Source organism: Propithecus coquereli, unplaced genomic scaffold, assembly GCF_000956105.1.
Source record: "Propithecus coquereli isolate 6110/MARCELLA unplaced genomic scaffold, Pcoq_1.0 Scaffold313, whole genome shotgun sequence".
Classification (NCBI taxonomy): Eukaryota; Metazoa; Chordata; class Mammalia; order Primates; family Indriidae; genus Propithecus; species Propithecus coquereli.
In genome coordinates this window covers 2,179,078-2,189,514 of record NW_012148764.1, presented here as the reverse complement: position 1 = coordinate 2,189,514, position 10,437 = coordinate 2,179,078, and positions in this window count along the sequence as shown.

Here is a 10,437-nt window from a genome sequence, read left to right as displayed (position 1 = left end):
CATCATCCTTCAGCAGTCATCAACATCGATGCAAGACCCTCCGCCAGCAAAAAGATTATGACTTCTGAAGGCTCATATGATCATTAGCATTTTTTTAGCAATAATGTATTTTTAAATTAAGGTATGTACATTTTTAGATATAATACTATTGAATACTTAATAGACCACTTTTACATGGACTGGGAAACCAAAATATTTATGAGACCTTCTTTATTGCAGTGGTCTGGAACGAAACCCACAATATCTCTGAGGTATGCCTATACACATATACAGGTCCTAAGTGCAATCAAAGTATTTCAGAAACAATTTCTATTAAATTCCATGTGGTATTAACTTATGGGACAAACTTAGTGAATGCATTTTTCAAAAGAACAACGAATTCAGAAGTGGTTTCTAGTAGCTTTCTCCAAAGAAAGTTTAGAGAATAGCCTTCAAACACACCTCAGTGAAAATAAGGCTTCAAGAAACCAAGAGATTTGCTCCCCTACACAGCACATATACTAAAAATAGAAAACCAAGAGACAGCTATAATTTCCAACCACTAAATCCCTGACTTTATTGGTAAATATAATTTTTATTTGTCAAATGGCTGGTATATATGTATTTTATTCGTGTAACTGATGGAAAAACCATCTGTAATACAAGGTCAAGAAGATTACACACACTTGAAGCTCAGTATTTATAAGAGGTTTTCAAATGCATCATAAATTCAAACCTGTTGCTACCATCTTCCTTCACACAATTCTAACATACCAACTAATTCATTGAGTGCTCTGTCAATCACTCAACCTATTACACAAGTAAACGAAAGCTGGCTAGTTAAGAAAAAATCATAATGAGAACAAAACAATTTTGCAGTGATTTATCTGAAAATGTTTATAGCCTGAGATTCTTTGAGCCCTACTTTCTGCTTCAAAATTGAAATTAAGTATTTGTACATTAGAACAATTTTCTTTTAGATCTTTGAAAAAGAATTATGACCATCCTAGGATAGGCTCTCAACACCATAATCAGGTCCATCTCAAATACATTTTATCAGAACATGAAACTTTATTTCTAATTCTCAATTATTCTTTTAAAAATTCAATTATAAATGTCTGCTTAAAACATAATCTGTTTCTTAAATATCTTCTCCAATATTTATGTGAGGAAGCATTTTCCATGCTACACTAACCAACACTTTTCATTTATGGACTCTCGTTGCATTTCTAGATCACTGGGTTTTTGTAATTGAATACATGGAGTTTGTGCCCCTGCACTGAAAAGTAAGCAAGAAAGCACTTGCAAAATTACTTTTCACTCCACTAAAGTGAGCTTTATGGAAGGTGCTTTCCTGATTATTTGAATCTTGTTCATTATTTTTTAATGATAATGCACAATTCACACATGATATCCATGGCTATATCCTCTGACATTGGTAAGTCTGAGAGCACAGTGATATCTGGGAATCACCTAAGGAATTCAGACACACCCTCTGGCATCCTTATATGAAAAACACCAACATGTACTAACTCAGGAAAAGACTTGGCTAAAATAATCTAAATCATTTTAAGGCTGTCACTGTCACTTTTATCTCTTGGAAATCATTCATTTATTAATTACTTTTTTAAAAGCTTGTAATTTGATGATATGCACAGAGAATAAAGCATATAAAGTACTCCTTTAAATATATAATATATTCATTATAACGTATCAAATCCTTTTGACTTTATATTTTTATTTTTTGTGTAATGTGTTTGAGTAAATTAAGACTACTACTCTCATATCACAATAAAAAAATAAGGCTTGAAGAAAGAACAAAGCTATTTTATAATTGCAAAGCAATCTGGAAAGAAACGTTCAGTTTCTTGTTTAATTATTTGTTTGTTGTCCACTGAGTACCTAATAATCTATTGCATGACATTTTAAGCATATAATAACATTATGTACTATTATGTGTAAAATAAAGTTCTAAACAAAGGAGACAATAAAATACAGAAGATATGGGCTCTACCCCCCAAAGGAGCTAAAAAGTCTAGTAGCAGAGACAAGAAAAACAGAAGAAGTTGCCTGGTAACAGAGAAATTAACACTTATTACCAGATAATGGGTATCAAACCAAGGTTTCCAAGGTTCAGCACAGATTGAGCCGGTCACTCCTTAATCAGAATCTAGCTATTCTACACCCTTTGTTTATTCTTGATATGCTGCTGATATTTCAAGTAAGTGAACTACATGAAGGGGAGTTTTAAGTTCAAGGTATCACTTCCTATGGCCCACATATCAACTCCTTTACTTTCCATACACATAACAGATGGCAAGTTTTGACTCTCTGTGGTAGAAAATAAAAATAATGGATTTTCAGACACATGGATATTAAGCTGAGCCTTCAAGAGGGAGCAGGATGCAAGATTAATTGAGAGGATGTTCTGGGCAGAGGCAATGACCTGAACATTGCTCAGAATTTGTGTTCACAAGGCTTTGAAGAGGGACTGAAATTAGACCTGTCTGGGAAGAGCCAAAGATTCACATAGCAAAAGAGTAGGAGAAAGCACTGGACCAGTAGATTAGGGTCAGGCTGTGGAGTGCTATAAACATAAGACCAAGGAGTGTGGCGGCCATTAAAGGATTATTGTTAAAAGTGGTGTATTAGGACAAATTAGAGAATAAAGAGATAGGAGGCTAGAAGACTAGTTAAGAAGTCATTGTAGAAATTCAAATAGAAGTTGCTAATAGTATGAAGTTGGTATATCACTACAAAAGTAAAAATTTAGCTGTGTAAATTATTGAAAGAGAAAACTCGATAGAAACTTTTTAGAAGATGTAGTTATAGAGAGTTAAATAGAAAAGTTTTTTTAAATGTGCCTCTTGAAGTTTGAGACTGGAGAGTTAAATGATGCTAACACTTACAAAAAGTAGGAAGTTATAATTTTCTCAAAGTGGTAGTAAATTTGAATTTGGTTCTGTTTGTATTTAAAGTTAAAAATTAGAAAGTATTGAAATGAAAATATCCAGTAAGTAGCTTGAGAAACCAAGTGAAGATAAAGAGATTTCTTGGCCAGGAATGGTGGCTCACACCTGTAATCCCAGCACTTTGGGAGGCTGAGGCAGGAGGATAGTTTGAGGTCATGAGTTTGAGACCAGCCTGAACAACATAGCAAGACCCTGTTCCTAGATAAGACAAGAAAAAATTAGCTGGATGTGGTGGCACATGCCTGTAGGCCTACCTACTCAGGAAGCTGAGGCAGGAGGATTGCTTGAACCCAGGAGTTCAAGGCCGCAGAGTCTTGATCATGCCACTGCACTCCACACTGGGTGACACAGAGAGACCCTGTCTCTAAAAAAATAAATAAATAAAAGAGAGAGATTTCTCAGGCCCTGGGATATGTATCTGCTAATTGTATAGCAAGAAATCATTATAAATGAAGCCATGAGACCTAATATCATCTTGGAGAGGATGAAAAGAAAAGAATGATGTCTGAGGACTCAGTCTAGGAATATTACTGACTTTACTGGCACACAGAAATCATTGTGTATTACATACAAGAAGTCTTTCAATTTCTACTACAACATATTACAAGAAACCTCATCATGAACATAATCTCCCACAATTGCAACTGGAAATACCTAAAAACTCAATATAAAAAGTTTCATGATTTAGAATCAAATCAAGAAATAAATAATAAAAACTGATACAAAAACCACAATCATTTCAATTGTAAAAGTATTTTTTGAATCATAAAATTTTAGCTGGAAATTTATTAATATAACTTAATCCAAACTCTTAATTAGTAAATGACAAAATTTAACCCTCATGGATTGATTGTTCCCAAAGATGGTCTGAACTATCCCATCCATCTTTACATACCCTTTTGCAATTTGTCACCCCTCATATCAAGAAATAGAATGTTTTTTCTTTCCCCTTGAATTTTGCCTGCCCTGTGAATTGTGTTGACCAAAAGAATGTGGTGGAAATATTGTTGTGTGTCTTTTGGACCTGGGCTTTAAGAGACCTTGAAACATCCATTTATGCTTGGGACCTAGCTGCCATGTTATAAGAAAACTAGTTAAGCCCATATGGAGGAAAATAGGATCTCTCAACAGCCAGTATGTGAGTACAACTAACATGGACAGCCGTGTCAGCTAAAGCCCCAACTGAGTGCAATTGTTCAAGTGAGCCCAGGTAAGACCAGCAGAAGAACCACCATGCTGAGCATAGGCTACCCGCTATATTCAGAGAAATATTCAATAATTGTCTAAGCCACTAAGTTTTGGGATGGTTTGTTATGCATTATTAGATAGCTGATACAAACCCAGAGACACTGACATATTTGATTAGTGTTGGAGTCATTAGTAAACCCATTCCACTTGACTCTTTCCACCAACATGCACTGACCATCCCTTGAAATCCATAATGCATTTTACTTCCAGAGGGCCCCCATGTATTATAAAGCATATCCTACTTATTAAAATATAAGCTAATAACTTTATAAATTTGACATATATAAAACAAATATAACAGGAATACAGAGCATAAAATTCTTGATGTTGCATGTTTTCATACAATCTTGAAGTTCTAAATATTTGTATGATCTTTGATCTATTTCTCTTGAATAACTGAATTTGGAAGTTTGAATTGATATCTTCCTTTATTATTGATAAATTTTTCTTTAGCAAATAATTCGTTCTTTTCAAAAATAGGCTTCACTGCATCTTAATATTTGAAGCCTTTATGAAAGATTTTTCAAGTTTTAGAAAGAAAAAAACTAGGGTCTCTGGTACCCTTTTTTTTGTTTTATTGTGTGCTCTTTCTTGTCCTCTGCTTTCTTTCATTTTTCTTCCACCCTCCCCTCCTCACCTCTTCCCATATATACTTCAAATAGAAAATAAAGAAGAAAATAAGTCACAAAAGAATAGCCAGAAGGATGTGTTCAGCATTCACATACAAGAGACAGTCATATTCCTCAGCCTTAGAAGAAATGTGTTTATTATAGAGAACACTTAGGCTTTCACTCCATCCAAACTCCATCTAAAACAGTCTTCTGCCTCCTTGCTATTGCCTCCTGAAACCCTCTGTCCAAAAGGCATTCTTTTATGGCAAGTGAGTAAAGTTGTCCATAAATGAAGTATTGATTTAAAAAATAATGCTAAACAGTATAGGGTTAGACATTGCCTAATTCATCACAGTATTGTGATAGCTTTCTTCTTTTAGAAAATTCAGTGCACACCTAAACATGAAAATAAGTCATTTATTTGTGACTGAATGCATCTTTGTTCATAATCTCAATTTTCCCTGTGAATGTGTCTGAGGGATGAGCAGGGAAAGAAAAGAAATGATGGGTCCTTAATCTTGTCCATTACACATAACACACAGATAGACAAAAGGCAGAACTCATTATTTACAACTCCAAAGGGGAGAAGGCTGCCACATAAGGCCACCGAATTTTGTCCCCAAAGACAGGGTAACAGCAAACTGGTGTGTTACGGGGCATTTTATATATGGCAATGGGTTGCGGTTAACTGAGTTTCTGGGGGTTTCCCATGGGATTGGCTAAATTTAATAATTCCCTATCTCTAGGGAACAGGTGCTTTACCCAGTCATCTTGGACGTGGGCCCCCAGCAATTAGGGTATTATTACACAGCAGGCCTTGAATAAGAGAGCTTCTTAGGGAAGTGAAGGGAAGAAGAACTGACTGACCTCCACTCAAACTCTCAAAATTGAATCAAAATGATATTTTAAGTAAAAAATTATATGACATAGAATCACTGCTAATTTTCTTAACAGTGTCCTGATTGATGTAATTCAAACTATATATAATAAATGCTCTGTTTTTCCTATTTTTCATTTTCCTAGGTTGCAATGGATGTGAAGGAAACTTTCTTAACTTTCGGCCATTGGAGAAGGGGCTTCTTGTCCTAGCGTGGCCTCTGCATATTGCTCTCTGTCCTTGCTGTATCCACAGCTTGGAAAACACCTTGTCTAGTCTTGGTACTGTCACAGACAATTGACTCAAGGTTCTGATGGTGCCAACTTTGAACTTTAACTGTACACTTCCCCTCACCAAACTCTGTTAAGTCCTGGGTTCTGGGGCACTTATCTTGTATAAGTTGTTGGGCAGTGGTTCTCAAACTTGACTTTACATTATCATCACCAGGGGTATTTTTAATAATGTCCTGACCCCATCTAAGACAATAAAATTAGAATCTCTTTGTAGGGTGGGGCTTGTGATTTTAAAGTGCATACAGGATTGACATCATTGCACTTAGGTGGCTCTGACAGAAACAGGCTGCATGTCTCTCAGCTGACATCCTCTTCTCTAGGCTCCGTAGGTGCATGTTCAGATTTTCTCTCTACCTTGCCAGAGTCAATAGAAACTGAGAGACAGTACAGATGGAAAGGGATAACATGTGCATCATCTTATCATGTAAGCCTTCGGGCTACAATTTCAACTTATCTGTGAGTGAAGAGAGGGGAGCTGATCAAGCAGGAATTCCTGGAGCTCTCATGCCTGCCTCAGGGAATGCACATTTCCCTTGGCCCACATCAACTGGTATACCTGGAAGCCACCATTCTCAACCCAAATCTCCTTCCATTCAAGCCAGATTAAAGTTCCTGACAGACATCTCATAATCTTAACAATCAAGACATGACACCCTACAAGGTTTCATTAAGAAGCCTGAGAATCCCCATCCACCAAGAGACTGTTGAAATTGATCCCCCTAAAATTTAGTATCTAAATTTCAGTACTATGTTGCATAGCAGTGATGAGAGTAAAAACCTTTGCCTGTTCCCTGTCTTAAGGGGAAAACATTCAATCTTTCATCATTAAGTATCATGTTGGCTGTAGTGTTTTTTTAATAGATGTTCTTTATTGAGTTGGGAATGTTCTTCTCTATTCCTAGTTTTCTGAGAGTTTGTGTTTTTTAAATATACTTTAATAAATTTCTTTTAGTATATGTACATAAGATATATGCAGCTTTTTTCATCTTTGGTAATGGGAAAGCCTTATGATATTTACAAGTGGGAATATTCACTTATGACATTATTTCTCAGCTCCCTAAAAGTTTGTCTCCCAAAAACTTTACCTATATTTATCCTGTTGACATCTAATGTTTCCCATTTGGTTTAAAATACTTTTACCTTCAGATGGTTCTTATTAATATGCATAGATGTTACCTGAGATGACAAATGTATGAATCAACTAGTGTCATCAAATGCATGATCATGGCTTTATTGATTAGCATAGACAGATCTTGAAAAAAAAAAAAGATACTGGAAAGGTAATCATTGATGATAGAGATTTGAGATAATTGTAGAGGAAAATGAGAGAAACACAGGTTGAGTATCCCTTATTCAAAAAACTTGGGACCACAGTGTTTTACATTTTGGATTTTTTTGGATTTCAAAATATTTGCATTATACTTACCAGTTTGGCATCCCTAATCTGAAAATCTGAAATTCAAAATGTTCTAATGAGCATTTCCTTTGAGTATCAGATCACAGCTTTAAAAGTTTCAGATTTGAAACACGGACTTGGGGTGGGGGGAACCAAGGGCAACACACGTAACCTAAACATCTGTACCCCATAATATGCTGAAATAAAAAAAAAAAGAAAAAAAAGTTTCAGATTTTGAAGCATTACACATGTCAGATTTTTGGATTTGGCATTCTCAGCCTATATTTTGATATTACCCAAGTCCTGAGGCTTGAAAGGGAGAGAAGTGCTGAGTGAAGCAGAAGTCAGCGGGGAGAAATGCACTATTCAGGTGCTCTCTGGCTTTCCCTGGGCCATCTGCATTTAAGTCTTCTCTGGGTACCTCTAGATTGCACAACACAGGCACAGGAAACTGTAGTTACATATGTTTATATTTATTTCTTTATATTAAATATTTTAAGTCTTTATTTTTATTCATGTCTAACAAGCTAGCCCTTTCTAATTGTCTTTTTCTGTTTCATTTTCCACCCTAAGTATATTTTCCCTTTTAATAACACTTTACAATATAGCATGAATTTTAAAAATTCCAGGACAGCTATACCATCACAGCATGTTAAAGAAAAGGTGTCTCCAGGACCCAACCATGTGGCCTAATTGTATAAGCAACAATAGATTGAATGTATTAAATATTTTGATCCTAACTCATTTGGCAATGCTCCTATAAACTCAGCCCAAATCTCCTGGAGAGTAATGCATGCTAATGAAACCAAAGAGGGGGAGGCTGAATGAAAATAAGTGCTATAAATACTGGATGCTTGTGATTAAACATGCTGAGATATGCCAAGAAGATTTAAGTCCCACTAATTATCAGGAGCTTGGACCAAATAAGATATTTGTTCGGTTACAGCTTGCCTCAGAGAGCAATTTGATATTATACAGAGTTCAATAGCTTTAAAAATAGATATGTCTGGGCACTAATGACTCATGTAATATTTTGTTGGATAAACTCCCATTCGTTTCTTGATTCAGGTACAGAAAATAACCATCTGGAATTAATAATTTGGTATTCAGTAAAGTTGTACTGTTTGTTTGTGTTTTTTAAAAATAGTTTACTTCTATGTAGTCTCTCTAGCCTAATCACAGAAGTAGAATTCTATACGTTAATTAGCAAGAAAGAAGATATCTTAAAATGGCTCTATATATCAAGAAGGAAGGCCATGTTAGTGTAATATCTGCTGAAAATCCTCCTTGTATGTGAGGTATAATGATGTTTGAGGGCTCAAAGAAGAATATTTAGCAGACTTTGGAACTCAGAGTAAAAGTCTGACAGGAAGATATAATGAAGAATATTGACAGCAGCTGAGGGGAAAAAGGATATAATGAACAGAGTAAGAAAAGTTTTACTTCCTGTACAAATCCATTAAGAATAAATATGAACTTTTCAGGTACATCACAGCTTGGGTGCTGAAGATCAACAAATATTTCCCATGCTGCCTCCCCACCTCATAACCCTTAAAAACTGGGATCAAAGAAGTCTGCACCACTTCACTGCTTGCTCTCCAAGCATACCATTGTGAATTTATTTACAGCATAGGTTAGCTTTATAGAAATGGACATATTTTCATAGGCCATGTTGCTAAAATAATGCTAACAAAATCTGTATATTTAATAAACAGGTATATTTACCACCTACTATGAAGAAAGTACCATACTATGAGCAAAGGATTATTTTTATATAATTGACCTGGCCCCTACCCTCAAGGAGCTTATAATATAGTAAGAGGATAGGAACTACAGACAAAAAATAATATAACTATCTAAATAGTAGATATACAAATATATATATACATACATACATATATAATAGGATTTCAATAGGAAAGGAAAATTATATTCTCCCAATAACCTCTAAGTGAATGAATTAATAAGCAGTGCTACAAGTCATTTTTATTTAATCACCGAAGTATGGTGATAAACTATCTTCTGTCTTCCAGGCTTTGTTTGACTGGAAAATAAACCAAAACAAGAGTATCCAAAAGCCTATAGCACAGTCCACAGGTCAGTTATCACTATGGTATCCTCACAAAAACTGCCTTTTGATAAATAATTTGTGCTGTCAACTATTAAGACAGAGGGTGTGAATTGCTGGGACAAAGCCGGTTCCACAGCCAGAGCTACCCTGTAAGAACTGGGTTTCTTAGCAAAACTGTTTCCTGTACAACTTGAAGTACCATTATCCCTTTTCACCAGGTGGTTTACGTACCAGATTTACAGCTCTGCGACATCAGGTGTAAATTTTAAATTTTGCATAATAATATTATTTACCATTCTCAAGGCCTGAGAAGCATAAGAGGCACTAAAAGGAAAAGACATCAGTTTGAAAAGAGCCCCTATCAGAGCAACACGGATTCTGTTAAAATTGAAGCAAGAACAAACATCGAATTGATGGTGAAGCTTGTATGGAAGAATGGTGAAATCACTGATGCCTTGTGAAAACTTTATGGGGACAATGTCTCCCCAATCAGCAATTTACAAATGGATAACTCATTTTAAGAAGGCACAAGACAATGTTGAAGATTAAGCCTGTAGTGGCAGACCATCCACATCAATTTGTGAGGAAAAAATTCATCTTGTTCATGCCCTAATTGAAGAGGACCCACAATTAACAGCAGAAACAATAGCAAACACCACAGACATGTCAATTGTTTCAGCTTTCACAATTCTGACTGAAAAATTAAAGTTGAACAAACTTTCCACTTAATAAGTGCCGAAACACAGATCAGCTGCAGAACAGAACTTTCAAAGGAAACAGTAATTTAAACAAGTGGGATCAAGATCCTGAAGCATTTCTTTGAAGAACTATAATAGGAGATGAAACATGTTTTACCAGTGAGATCCTGAACACAAAACACCAGTAAAGCAATGGCTACCAAGAGATGGAAGTGGTCCAGTCAAAGCAAAAGTGGACCAGTCAAGAGCAAAAGTTATGGCAACAGTTTTCTTAGATACTCAAGACATTTTG